The sequence below is a fragment of the Ursus arctos genome, unplaced genomic scaffold (assembly GCF_023065955.2).
Source record: "Ursus arctos isolate Adak ecotype North America unplaced genomic scaffold, UrsArc2.0 scaffold_1, whole genome shotgun sequence".
Classification (NCBI taxonomy): domain Eukaryota; kingdom Metazoa; phylum Chordata; class Mammalia; order Carnivora; family Ursidae; genus Ursus; species Ursus arctos.
Window position 1 is genome coordinate 83,866,517 of NW_026622763.1, and position 15,402 is coordinate 83,881,918.

The window sequence follows — 15,402 nt, forward strand, 5'->3', positions numbered from 1 at the left end:
GGGTTGTGAGATTGAGCCCTGCGTCCAGCTCTGCGCTAAGCGTGGAGCCTGCTTAAGATTCTCTCTCCCTCTCCCTCTGCCCTTCCCTCTTCCCAACACCCCACACCCCCACACTTGCTCACTCTCTCTTAAAATAAATAAATAAATAAATAATCATTGGTAGTCACCATATTAAAAGATTAAAAAAGAAAATATAGGGATGCCTGGGTGGCTCAGTCAGTTAAGCATCTGCCTTCAGCTCAGGTCATGATCCCAGAGTCCTGGGATTGAGTCCCACATCAGGCTCCTTGGTCAGTGGGGAGCCTGCTTCTCCCTCTGCCTGCTGCTCCCCCTGCTTGTGCACTCTCTCTCACACAAATAAACAAAATCTTAAAAAAGAAAAAGAAAACATATGATCTTAATAGGCGAAGGAAAAGCATGTGATAAAACCTAATATCATTCATGACTAGGGAAAAAACCCTCAGATTAGGAAAAGAAAGAAAAATGCTTAAAGAGCATCTACACAAAAGCCTAAAGATCACTTTACAATTAATGGTGAAAGACATGCCTTTGCCCAATGACTGGTAATGAGACAAGGTATCTATTCTCACCATTCCTATTCATCATCACACTGAGGTCATACACAATGGAATAGATGAAGAAAAAAGAAAAAGCATACAGATTGGAAAGGAAAAAGTAAAATTGTTTCTGTTCACAGATGAAACTATTTTCTACATAGAAAATCACAAGGGATCTATTTTTTAAAAAAAGCTTCTAAATCTAATGAGTTTACTAAGGTAGCAGATACAAGGTCAAGATACAAACATCATTTGCATTTCTAAAACGAAAAACTGGATGAAAAAAAACAAGGAACACCCTAAATGGAGTGATACACTGTGTTCTTGGATTAGATTATTGAATATAGTTACAATGTTGATTCTTCTTTAAAAAACTGATCTATAGATTCAACACAATCCCAATCAAAATCTTGGCAAAATTTTTTGCTGATATCAACAAGCTGATTCAAAAATTCATGTGGAGGGATGCCTGGGTGGCTCAGCCAGTTAAGCATCTGCCTCCGGCTCAGATCATGATCCCAGGGTCCTGGGATGGAGTCCCACATTGGGCTCCTTGTGCAGCAAGGAGCCTGCTCCTTCTGCCTGCCACTCCTCCTGCTTGTGCTCACTCTCTCTCTCTGACAAATAAATAACTAAAATCATAAAAAAAAATCATATGGAAAAAGCAAGGAACTAGAAACCAAAACAAGAACAAGAACAAAGCTGAAGGACTCAAACTACCTATCTACTATAAATGTGGCACTGGGAAAAGAATGACATAAAATCAACAGAAAGCATAGAGAGCTCCGAAAAAACCAGCACACATATGGTCAACTGATTTTTGACAAAGATGTAATGGCAATTCAATGTAAAAAGACTAATTTAAACAAAACGTCTGGAACAATAAGACAGCCATATGCAAAACACTGAAACTTAACCCATAAGGATATACCTTATATAAAAAGGGTCACATCCATCAGAATGGATCATAGACCTAAAAGTTAAACTTAAAACCATAAAACTTCTAGAAAAATACACAGAAAAAAATCTTTATGATCCTGGGTTAGACAAAGATTTTTTCAGATAGGACACCAAAAACATTATTCATAAAATTGATAAACTAAACTTCCTCAAAATTAAATACTAAACATGAACTATTTAAAACATAACAATTTATGCAGAAGATGTATGTTCAAGTTAGAAATCAAATGTGCATACTCCTGAAAGATAATGTGTTTACCAACCATTCAGGTTAACTCTAAATAAGGGCTTCAACCATTACACAGTTTGAAACTGTAGTTATTTTCAATCACTTATTTCATTTTTATGCATAATGGACAACTGGTTAGAAGCAGAATGCATAAGGAATACTGATGTAGAGCATAAAATAATGAATTCTGCAAATTCACCTCAACAGTAAGCAAAACAAGTTTTGGTGACTGATGTTGATGTGCCTCAAAAGTCCATATTCTTGTTAGACTGTGGGTGGCAGTCAAGTGTTCAACATATTGTAGCTTTTTCCCCCTTGGGAGTACATATTATAGGATGTGCTGCTGTGGACTGTAAAACTGTAATTCTCTTGTAACTATTTTGGAATGATATCTATTTCTAATGTTTGTTATATTTGTACAGAGTTTTAATGATGGTTGATTTTTTTTCTTTTTTAAGGAAAAAAATGGCCTAAAAATTTTTAAAGGCTTACAAATGCCAAATATAAAAAATGTCAACACATTTAAAAAAATTAATTCCATTAGTTCTGTAAAGCGTACTCCACATGATCACAATTATTTTTATAGCACTTACAGGTGTCTCCAGTATTTGAGAAGCCAATTTAAAAAAAACAAGACAGTAAGAATACCTAGCTACAAGTAAAGTCATCCGGTTTTCATTTGAGTATAAAGACTATCCACACCACAACATGTTATTTATAGAGAACTGCTTGTGAATGGCAGCTGAAAACCTATTTCATCTTTTAAAAACAAAACAAAATGAAAACTTTCCAAAAATTACAGAAATAAACAAGTTTAAAAAAAGAAATAGACAAATTGACTTTTGAAAAGCAGAAGATGAAGAAATGGCCAATCTTGAGTCATAAATATAGTTTTGTCTATTTTTGGTAGAAGCTAGATTTTTAACCTCCATTTAATATATATTCAATATAAAACCAAACATTCGACAATTCAATTAATACCTATTTACTGAGTAAATTTAACAAACACCATCTTAGTTACTAGAAAGATGACAGTGAACGTTAAAGATGAGGTTTCTACTCTCACAGAGCTTACATTCTAGCAAATGGTAGATACAGAGTAAACAAATAAAAAAATACCAAGTAAATAAGGGTTCCCTACTGTTCTTATAAAAAACTAAACAGTGATACAGCACGTCAACATTGGGATAGGAGTTACTTTAGATTTGTAGATGAACTAAGGCCTTGGAGTTGGTGACATCTACTCTGAAATCTCAAATGACAATAACCAACCAACCAAGATTTGGGGGTAAGAGTCTTCCAAGGAAAAAAGCCAACTAATAAAATGCTTTAAAGCAGGAATAATTTTGATGTGTTTGTGGAACAAAAATAACAAACACATCTAGAACATAATGAGCCAGAGAGACAAAATAAGAGGAAATAAGATCAGAGAGGCAAATGGTTTGCCGATTAAGTCAAAGGAAAACCACTAAAGGTATTTGGATAAGGTAGTAACATGATCTAATTTACATTTTTATTTTCAAAAAATTACTCTAGCTGTTCTACAAAGAAAAGGTTTGTATAGGAGAAAGAATGGAAATGGCTTCCAAGGAAAGCAGGGAGACCAAGTAAAAGCTACTGGAAGTAAAACAAGAGATGGTATTAGTGGCTTGGGACTAGTGAGGTAATAGTAGAAATGAAAACGGATAAATCTAAGATACATTTCAAGGTAGAACTGACAAAACTTTTGACAGCCAAGATTTTATGGGGCCTAAGGTAAAGGAAGCGATTAACTATGGCTCTTTGATTTTGGGGTTGAGCAACTGAGTAGTCAGTGATGCTATTTTCTGAAATGGAGCAGACTTGAGGGGACAGAAGGTCGAGGGAGAAAAATAAAAAGTTCTGTCTGGGATATGACGATTTTGAGGTACCTATTAGCCATCCAAGTGGAAGGAGTCAGATAAACAAGTCTAGAGTTCAAGCAAGAATTCACGGAGATATCATTTTTGGGAGTCACTGGTTATAAATAGTATTTGAAGCCAAAGGACGAGAAGAGTTTATCTAGGGAGAGAGTATAGGCAAAGAAGAAAAAGAAGCCCAGGATCAAGCCCTAGGATTCATTCACAATTTGGGAGAGGTAAAGGAAGAAGAGCTACCAAAGAATATGAGCTCAAAAGTTCACTCAATGAGAAGAAAATTCCAGAGTGTATGGCAACTGAGATATCAAAGTATTTAAAAGCACATAAAAAAGGGGCACCTCTATCAAATGCTAAAGTCAAATAAAATATGGATAACAAAGTGACACATGATATATTATTTTCTAAGCAATCTGTTCAAAAGCCTTGCTTTTTCTTAGTTAAAAGTGAATTAAAGGAACAGCCAATGCCAGCCCCCTCTAGCCATCCTGTCCCACCTAAGAGGGGGAAAAAAACTAAGAAGCATTTGTGCAGTTCACAGCCCAGGGGCACAGTCTTCCTAAAAGACAGGCCTAATCATCAGACTACAAAATGCTTCCCCAATGGGACACCCAGGTGGCACAGTCAGTTAAGCATCTGGCTCTTGATTTTGGCTCAGGTCATGATCTCATGATTTCAGGGTTGTGAGACTAAACCCCATGTCAGGCTCTGCACTCAGCCAGGAATCTGCTTGGGACTCTCTCCTTCTTCCTCTCCCCCCGACTCATGTTCTCTCTAAAAATAAATAAATAAATCTTAAAAAAAAAAAAAAAAAGACAAAACAAAACAAAGAATGGTTCCCCAACATCTTACTAAAGGCCTATTCACTGGAGTTCCTTTTATTCAGTACATCATGTTCTCTTTTTCAACAAGAAATTACAAGGCATACTAAAAGGTAAAAAACACAGTTTGAAGAGACAGAGCAAGCATCAGAACCAGACTGAGATATGGCAGGAATGTTGGAATCATGAAACCGTAAATTTTTTAAAAGAACTTAAACAAGTTTAATTGGTTGAGGCTTCTAATGGAAAAAGTAGATAACATACAAGAACAGATACATAATATAAGCAAAGAGATGGAAATTCTAAGAATCAAAAAAGGAATTAGCTAGAGATTAATACCACTGTAACAAAAATGAGAATGCCTTCGATGGACTCATAGTAGATTGGACATGGCTGAAGAGAATCTCTGAGCTTGAGGATATGTCAACAGAAACTTGCAAAAGTAAAAAAAGTAAAGAGAAAAAGGCACAAACAAAAAAAGCCAGAACAGAATACCCAAGAACTGTGGGACAACCACAAAATGTGTTTACATTTAATGGGACTACCAGAAGCTGAAGACAAATAAGAAGAAATATTTGAAGCAATAAACTGGGAACTTCACCAAATTAATGTCAGACATCAAACCACAGATACAGAAAGTTCAGAGAACACAAACAAGACAAATGCCAAAAGTAAATTAAATAGTATATATCACTGGATAAATGAAGCACTGTATTAAAATTGTATTACATAAATTATATATAATAACTGATAGCATACTTACAACAAATAATAGTTCATCTAAAATCTATTACTAAAAATCGTTTATCACATATTTTTCCTATTAAAATGAAAGCCACATGAAGGCAGGGTTTGAATGCTTTCACTCAGTGCTGTATCCTAGAACACTGTTTGGCATATAGCAAGCAGGCCCTTAGTAAATATTTCTTCAATAAATAGCAAAAATAACAAAATTACACTCGACCCTTAAAAAACATGGGTTTGAATTGTGTAGGTCCACTTAGATTTTTTTCAATAAATACAAAACAGTACTGTAAATGCATTTTCTTTTATGACTAAATCACATTCTTTTCTCAAGCATATTTTATTATTCGAATAGAGTACATAATACACATAACATACAAAATATGTGTTAATCAGCTGTTTGTGTTATAGGTAAGGCTTCCAGTCAACAGTAGGCTATTAGTAGCTACGTTTTGGGGGGAGTCAAATGTTATATATAGATTTTCGACTGCATGGGTGGGGTCAGCACACCTAACCTCCACATTATTCAAGGGTCAACTATATTTTAAAATGTCTAGGAAGGAGGTTCATGAGATACTTTATTATGAAAGGAGTCTTAAGGTTAGGAAATATTAGTATAGAACACTGCTGTGCAATCAAAATATGATGTGAGTTACACATTTAATTTTAAATCTACTAGACATATTTTAAAAAGTAAAAAAACACGAAATTAGTTTTATTAAAACATTATTTCAATCTGTAATCAGTAAAAAATATCTTGATATTTTCTGTTTTGTATGTGTGTTAAATCACAAAATCCAGTGTTTTTTACATTTAACAAACTCAATTTGGACTAGCCACATTCCAAGTGCTTGATAGTCACATGTGGTTAAGGACTACTGTACTGGACAGTACAAAGTATAAAGTATATAGTCTCCCTAAGTAAACAGGAATCAACCATTAACTAAAATATCAGTCCCCAAAGTTCTTAGCCAAACATATTGTTTTGTATTTTTAGGCACCTATAATATTTCAGAATGTTCAAAAACATGGAAAAGACAAATCCTTAAAAAGCTTTCAAAGCAGCATCTTGATCTTACGAATATTTAGTTTCTAATTATTCCGGTTTCTAATTATTCAGTTTCTAATCGTGCACATAACTGTGTGGTGCAAAAAGTATTTGGATCTTAGCTAAATCTAAGAAATTTCTTACTAGCTGCTAAAATACTGTATTTACTCCAGGCACCATTTATTTCATATACACCTAAGATACTCAGGCAAAACAGGTCCAACTCTTCTAAGAGTTTAATATATAGGACTTCAAAGAACCTGTAATGGATAATACTGAGAAAAACTAAACTCCTTTTGGCCACAAATACAGAACTAAAATATTAAATCAACAGGATCTGCAAGCTAAGAAACCAACCATATCAGCACCTTCTCAAAGAAAGGAATTAGTCAGATTATCTTAATTATCTGTCAAGAAGCAAATGTTCTTAATAATCCAAAAATCAACTATATTTCCTGAGCATGAACTTCACTTCTGCTTTTACAACAAAGTTTTCAACTTACATTCCAGTTTTAATTAATTAAAAAATTCTTTAGCACATCCACAGCCCAGAAATTTTGAGGGTGGAAAAAACAAAACCAAAAACTAATCTGTTATAAATCTTTTACAGACAATCCACAAGTATATACCCTTACAGTGAACAGTCCAGATCTCACTACACATCCTATTTTCTTAGAAGTCTCACAAAAATACAACCAGAGAGAAAACTGAAGCCAAGCAAGCCAAAGTTTATGCCTTTAAATAATAAACATTTAAAAACTACAAATAATCAAAACTTTTTGTCTTTTTTGTCCATATTAAACTTCATTATTATATAAATCAAATTAGTTCAGTAAAAAGTCTACATCATAAATTCTAATTTTTGGTCTACAATCTAATCCAACACATTCATTGTGAATTAAGGAAATTAGTTGTTATGTTACCACAAATAAAAAGCTTTGCCCTGATGTCTACAAAATGTTTCCATTAGCGACATAATCTTTTTTAATAAAAATTTAGCATTAATTAAATGTAAAATGTTCCTGGAGACATGAGATACAGTAAATATTATGTCATCCCTCAAAAATTGTATGTACATTGTGAGATAATTATAATGTCAATAATTACTTAAATTAGGTCTTTACGATATATATGTCATATATACCAAATAATTTCTGGCATACAGTCTAAAAAAAAATCAAAAGTTTGCTAATCTAGTCTATCTTCAGAATTGAAACTGATAATCTAGGTAATTTAGATAAGAACTACCCTTCCTCCTGAAAATGAACATTAAAAATTAAAGGCCAACTCTGATTTTTCACCCCCTAAAGTACTGCTCCAGATTTTAACTATGATTTATATTCTAGCACATGTATATATATTCCATATAGTCCATGGAAAATACCCTATTCAAATCCACTCTGAACATTAAATTTACTCTTTCAACTGGAATCTGGATAATCCCAATTCTCATAATGTAGTAACATCGACTAGGAATTACATTATCACAAATAAGGCAGATTGATTCATCCTTAAGTTTTAGACAGTAAAAACTACCAACAGCATTTTGAGAGAGGGGAGAAGCCTGAAGTAGGGACAAATATTAAATTATTTCCACAGTTACAATTTTAATGTGTTTCAGACAGCTGATCCATTAGAATAACGGTCAGAGAAAGAATAGGAAAAAAGACAATTTCTCTTAGCAAAGTATGAGAAGCTCTTTCAAACATTACTAAAATATAACACTCGAATTTTTAATTTGTAACTCATAAAGGAAAAATCTAATTAAAACAATAGAAGTAATGAGAGAGAGTTTACACTGGTACAATTTTACTCCTCAAAAATTTAGGAATGGAAGGTATAAATACAAAATACAGTGTCGTGTTTTCAGGATTTCTTTGTTAAATATGGGCATTTTCAATTTACAGCAGAAAACACTGCAGTAATTGGCATGACCATGGTAGAGTTGGCTCAGTACTTTGTACTCAGTAATGTTTACAGCAAGAACTTCTTACACTTTGAAAACTATCCCTAAAAAGGAATTCTCTTTGAACACTAAAGGAATTTAATTAAAGATAAAGCCACTTGGGTGGCCACATAATACATCAAACAGATCATACTTCAAGCAGAATTATTACTATTCAGTTATAAGGGCATGACTCATAGGAATATAAATGAAGAGTTGTTTTTTTGTGTACATCCGTTTGGATCCATAAATTTACATTTAGAAGTGTACTATCATATTTGCTCCAATTTAATTTCATGTTGCTAGACAATGATTAATGATCCACGCATAAATTTTTTTAAAAATTACTTTGAAAAACATGCTTGAGAATTCTTGGTCTTACAGGACCAAAACCAGACAATAAATATAAAGTTCATTACAAATATTAACAAAACCTCAATATTATAAATGAATGTATTTTCTCCCAATTCTGCAATACTTAGAGAACTGTCACATCCATACAGAAATAAAATATGCTTCTAAAAACTTAACATATTATCAAGTATTAAAGACTTCCATTAATTGTCTTCAGATTTTCATTACAGACTGTCCACAGACCAGTACAGTATTACCATTTTTATTAACATTTGCTGGTTATTTATCCTACATGCAATACAGAGCCCAATTCACTGAAATCTAAGACAACATTTAAAAGGAAAAACAAATATAAATCTTGTGGAAATGATACACCTTCCTTGCCTTTTGAAATTGAACATACTGAAAGCAATGTAAGACTGTACTGATGATTCAGGGTCATCCCTATGTACAGTATTCCCTTATAGTGCCATAATGCAGTCAGGACTTTTAGGATAGAGGTATAAGATGATACGCTTTAAAGTCAGTAAATTGGTTGCTAATTCCCTACGACCTGTCACTTCTGTTGCAAGGACCCCACTCCTTGCAGTTTATAACTCGTGAAACCCTACTGGTAAACAATCCTAAACACAATTCTAAACCCGAAAGAAACAGCTTTCTGCATCCTTTACGATCTAAAACTGTACAGACCAATGCAAAGGGACATGAGAGGAAAATAACTGAATAAAGGAAAATAAAAATTACAGATGACATATAAGGCTTATGTGGTAGGTTAAAGGCAGTAAAAGATGTTTAAGGCAGTAATAGGTAGACTATCAGGAACAATGTGAATAATAAAAGAAAGGAACTTTAGACAGTAGGCTTAAAAAAATACAGAAAAGGCTACATGTGAATCTAGAATGATCAAAGTGAAATCTGTAAGTGAATTCCAGACAAGATAGATAAATAAATAAAGGAAAGAGTTTATCATGATAAATGGCATAAAAAAAACTTGATAGAACTTTTGGATAATGCAGCAGTTGAACATGAGAAGTCACTGGACCTTTTTAGTAGACAACTGTGAGATCAGTGAGGCCCCTATCTGAAGGGAGAAGTACTCAAAGTAATGAATCAAACAATAACGGTATATTGCCAACAATGTACTGGTAAACTGAGAAAGACAAAAAAGCAAGACATCATTTCCTGATCTTCCAGAGGTCAAAAAGGTAAATATTAATAAGCCGACTGGCAAGTATTCATTGAGCATCCACACTGTGATTTGCAGCATGTCAAACAAGAAATACATTCTTCTCTCTGAAGCCCCTTACAGTAAGTTAAGAAAACAGATATACCACAGACTTAAGCAGGGAAAAAAATTTAATGCAAATTAAAGCAAGGTTTTTTGTTTCAATACTAACACTAGATGATGAACAAGGACATAATGTGAGGCTGGCTCATACACGAAATAAATATAAACTGATAAAACATTCTGGAAGGTAATGTGGTGATGTTCAAGAGCCTTAACACACACACAACCCCAGATTCTGACCTAGTAATTTCTTTTACAAATCTAAGGGGGAAAAAATTTCAAAGATTTACGTAAAACGCGATTCTCTGAAGTTATGTTAGCAAAACATCAGAAACAGCCCAAATATCTGCCAACAGGAAAAAAGTTAAGTATGATGTTACATGATATAATTTTAAACAGCCAAATAATTTTTCAAAGACTAATGACATGGAAACGTTTAAGAGGCAGAATTAAATAAAAACATACCATACCAAACATACCAAATTATTTTATAAGATTATTTAAGAAAATAGCAATTGTTATTTGAAAAGGCACATATGATACACACGCAAGAGATAAATGTAAAAAATAAATGTGATAGAATTGGCCTGGATTAAGAAAAATTTCATGTAAAAACTCAGAAGTGCTGGGGAAGAAAAGTAACCATAATCTATCTAGATTAAAACTACAAAGAAATGATGGCAACCATGACACTGATCTAAGTAGGTGGAAACGGAGGGGGAATCAAAAATTAAGTAAGTTACTACAATAGATTTTGAAGATATTCAAATATATCCTATTTCATGATTCATTTAGTTTATACTCTTCCAGTATGATGGATATCAAAAAAAATTGACTTTTACTATAAAACCGTGTCACTAAGCAATTTCTGTATTTTTGCAGTGTTGGTAAAGATTGTAAACTACTTGTACTAACACAAGGTATTTAATTCTCATAACAATCACTTAAAGCAGGGACGGTATTATGAAACTATTTACAAGACGAAACAAACACTGAGAAAAAGAGTGGTTGTGACTTGCCCAAGGAAAAGGCCAGTTAAGAATTGGAAACAGTAGAAATCAATGCTAAACCTCTTTTTCAAGCAATCTACATTCCAGAACACCAGGTTTTTCTCCAATAGTGAATTGTTTCTAGAGCCACTTTTACCTAGCCAAAAACAGTCAGTTTGTCTGCAGTACTGGTAAAAATCTCACTAAAGTTTAGATGGTAACAAAACTCCCCCATCCTGTATTTTAAAAACATTCCTACAGAATCAAACTCAGCACGAAGTTAAGCCAACTGAATAAGACGAAAGAAGTTACCGTCTTAAATCTCACCAGCTGACTAAAGTTTGGGGAATCAAAAAGGAATGTGCCTCCCTTAGTTTAAAAAAAAAATCAATCTCCAACACCCCCACCCCCCAGCGCCGCGCCTCACAGCTGATCCGAGGTAAAGGGTGGAGTGGATCTGCGCGGCAGAGCAGGCAGGGAACCAACCAAAAACTAATCCTCTCAAACTGAAAGACAAGAAGGTCCATCCCAGTGCCTTCTCTCGCGGATGTAAAGCTAGCCTCTTCCTTTTTTTAATGACCAGAAAACAGCCTTCTATTTCTTGCTACCAATCACCAAGTATCCTCAAATTTTCCAGCAACGTCGGTCCTTTCGGAACACCAAGAAGCGACGCAAACTTGAAAACACCATTCCTCAATAATTCTCTAGATTCCTCTCCACCCCATCTAATTCTAAAAACCAAATCAACGTTGCCTGAAATAAAGTATAAAATAAAACAAGGGTCACATCCAACACAGCTCCCTTTCGGAGCGCCCCTAAAACAGCCCACACCACAACCGCACCCGACGAGGCGTGGCCGCTAAAACAAGGGGCGGGCCTAGGAGGCCACGTGTTCTGCCGTCTGCGCAAGCGCCAGCCAAAACAAAAGGGAGGCCTGCCAAGCCCCTCCCCTGACCCCACGTGACCACGCCTAGGTCCGCCCCCACCCCTCCCTCCACTCCTTCTCTCCCCTCCCCTCAGCTTCTGCCAAGGCTGTTACGTTTAGCCGTTTAAATTTGGCTGCGGTCCGACCCCTGCCCTAAAGCGCGATCCTGTGCCGGGACCCGGAGTCCAACAGCCCACAGCATTCGGGGGGCGAAGGGGCTGCCATTCGGCTGCCTGGCCCACAAGTCCACCCGGCGGTCTTCTCCGCTCTCCCCTCCCCGCGCTGCCGCCGTCCCCAGCAGAGGAGACCCACCCCCCTCAGCCCGCCGCTGAGACGCCGGCCACTCGCCTGCTGGGGCGCCCTGGCTCCCCTCCGCCGCCGCACCTTCGGTCCGGCCGTGGTGGGGGCTGCTGAGGTGATCTCTAGCTGCCTGCCCGCCTCCCCCCACCCGGGGCGCCGCTGACTCGTCTCCAGAGCGCGCCCCGCTCCCGCCCCGGCCGCCGCCGCGGTTTAACAGTCCGCCCGCTGCCCGCAGCTCCGGGCGGCTCGGGGACGGAACCCTGCCGTGGTGGAGGGGCAGTGGGCGGGGCACAATGCCAGCCAATGGCAGCGGGGGAGGGGAAGCGCCATGCAAATGAGCGCGGGTGGCGGGGAAACCCCGGCAGGGGGCGTGGCCTGCAGCGGCGGCCGCGAGCGTTCTGGAAGTCGCTGGAGCCCGACGCCCGAACCCTGCTGCAGAGGCCTAGCGGCTCCTGGGGGGTGGGTTCCGGGTCGTTCTCGCTTCCTCCTTACTTCTTCCCTTGCCAGCGGGAAACACACGCGCGGGAGCGCGCGCGCGCACGCACACACAAAAAAACAAAAATACGGGCGGGTGACTTCCCGCCCTTGCTTTGCTATTTCTGTACTACCATGACAGGAAAAGCAAAGAGAGGGGAAAGTCAGGCTGCATTACGCCCTACCGCCCGCGCTCGGGCTGCGCCGGCTCCTGGCGTCCAGACCCTCCCGCCTTGCGGCCCCAGGGGCAAGTTTTAACAAAGCTTTGTCACAGTTGCCAAATCTGTACTCCGTGGTTTTGCTTGCATACGTGCTCTGCGCTCAAATCCAGAGTCATAATTCTGTACGACCCCCGAGAGGCTCTGAAATAGGGTGACAAATCTGCTTTGGATCCAGCTGGGTCGTTTTATGGTAAAAATCAGGAGGAGCCGCCCGCTCAAGCATTTTTAAATCTGTACAAAGCTGGTTTGAGTGGCGTGGGAGTTAACTCTCTTCTGCAGTAGCGCAAATAAATAAACGGGGGTTTGTGTGGAGATAGTTGGCCAGGGACACATAAAAACATTTCTGAGAGTCGTGCACCTGGCTCCACTCACCGCTAAACTACACCCGGGCATTCCCGCAGCCACGGACTCTTTTTTTTTTTTTTTTTTTAATAAACTGAACACTAAATATAGCTCTTTAGATGATGTACTACAGGCTTTCTTAAGCACCTAATTTACACATAAAATTATTTAGGGAATAAAGCGCACTAGAATTTTAGATCCAAAAAGACAATTGCCATTCTTTCAACCTTACTAATTGAATAAAATCGGGATGGTGGGGGGAGGCGGTCGGGGGAATCCAAGGAATTGGAGTTATAACAAAGCATAAGGCGTGACACAGATTATTGGAATTAGAAAACAACCGCTTTGTTCCAGGTTTTTGTAGTGGATTGGGACATTACTAAAATAACTTTATGACAGGCTGCACTTACAGCAGAGACTACTTTCTGAAGATTGCTCAGAACAGTAATGGCACCTTCGTATGGAGTAAGGAAAAGTTTCAGGAAATTGATTTACCTTCATTGGAATAAAATTTGAAAGCGAATGATGTGTTGTGAAAATAGTTAAATCAACAAATAATTACTGGATATTTGTCCTTGTCCTTGAGGACAGAAATGCAAAAATGAGTAAGACATTCATTTTTTTTTTAACAGTCTAAGAGGTCAAATCAGTATTGAGATAGTTAAAAGGAAGACTTTTTTATTTGAGCTGGGTATTTTTAAAGACTAGGCAGAGAAGAAAGAAGGCATCAATCAGGAGATAGTACCTTTGAGTATGAGTAGAGGTTGTGTTTATGATATTATTGGGCTCAAAAAGCACATGGCAATTAGATTGAGTAAATCTTGAGTAACAGGAATTCAGATTTTAACCTGAAGGAATTGTAGTGCCATCAAATTACTCGAAGATACAGTTTTCTTCTGTGAAATAATTATCAGTTACTAAAACAAAGTATTCATATACTTACCAAATATTTATTGCACACATATTTTGTGATGGGTATTGTGATGTGAAGGATATATAAAGTTCCTGCCCTGGTGGAATTTGTAGAGGATGGTACAGGCATTGAGCTTTGTAATTATACAAGTATAATTCAGAAGGCATTTTTACAGACACAATCTAGTTTGTTCATCAAACAGCCCTAGGAGACAGGCTGTTTCCAAGTCTCCAGGTTAATTCTTTTATCTTGTAGTCAGTCCTGCAGTCCACCAAATTTGTAGCCTTTAAATAAATATCTTAACCTATCAAGCCATCATAGAAGCATAATTTTCTCATTTCTTTTATATTCAGTTTTTGATACTTTAAAAATAATAGAAACTTGGGGAATAGGAAATGATTAATAATCCAGGTCTGGTTTTAAAAATGCAGAAAAGCCCAAAGAAGAAAAGCACAATCTTTTATATGTATGAGATGACACTGCACACTTTTTTTTTTTACCCCCGTTAACCAAATATTAAGCACATTATTCTTTGACATTGAACATTACCCTAAATATTCCAATATTTGTAGCATATGCATGCTCGTTTTCCAGAAACTGTAGAATACCAAAGCTCCTTAATATGAAATTGACATACTGAAGCATTTGTCAAATTGTTTTCCGTATTACTTATTCAGCAAAAGCCTGAAAAAATGCACATAGTTAATTTTTTTGACAAGGATATATTATAAAGAGGTACATTAAAGGCATTCCGATTTCTAAGAAAAAAATAGAGTAATGGCCAGGAGACTTACAGACCAGCAAGAACAAGGAGAAGGGAAGGGCACCATTTTTGCTGACATAATTATTACCTGTCTAGAAGCACATAAATGTGTCCAGGTAAGCAGTATTACAGTGATTTCATGAGATAAACTTCTCTCCTCAACACCAGTTTTTATTCAGTCATTCTTTTAATTCAAGAAACATGTGTGCAGCACTTAATATACAGCTGACATTATGATAAATGCTAGTGATACAGGAAAAAGATCACATTCTACTCTTAAGCAGCTCACAGCCGACGAGGAATTACAAGCCCATCCTTTTCTATCGCCCTTCCCTGTTCTATTTTTCTCCATGGTACTGACCACCACCTAACAACACAGATGTTGATTCTTTTGTTTGTTGTCTTATCCCCTTTGGTAGAATGTAAACTCCATGAGGTCAGGAACTTCTGCTGTTTTGGTCACTGTTGTATCCCCAGAACCAAGGACAGGGCTTGGCACATATACATTTCTAACACATATTTGTTGAGTGCATGCATGCATTTAATTCCCACATTTTGCAAAGTGGCTTTTATATTCATTTTCCAGGTTAGAAAAAACCAACAACTCAGTGAGGTTAAATAATATATCCAAATT

The 15,402-nt window shown here is 36.9% G+C and overlaps 1 protein-coding gene across 6 annotated transcripts in view; it reads right to left on the minus strand.

Moving 5' to 3' along the window:
* Nucleotides 1-12,312, minus strand: part of KANSL1L (KAT8 regulatory NSL complex subunit 1 like) — a 150,608-nt gene extending 138,296 nt beyond the window's left edge. For 3 of the 6 annotated variants that reach the window (XM_048213934.2, XM_048213933.2, XM_048213929.2), the window contains exon 1: nt 12,104-12,312. The gene's annotated coding sequence lies outside the window, so the exon portion shown is untranslated. The remainder of the gene's footprint in view (nt 1-12,103) is intronic. The other 3 variants (XM_048213931.2, XM_048213936.2, XM_048213935.2) reach the window with 3 other exon arrangements.
* Nucleotides 12,313-15,402: the final 3,090 nt, after the last annotated feature.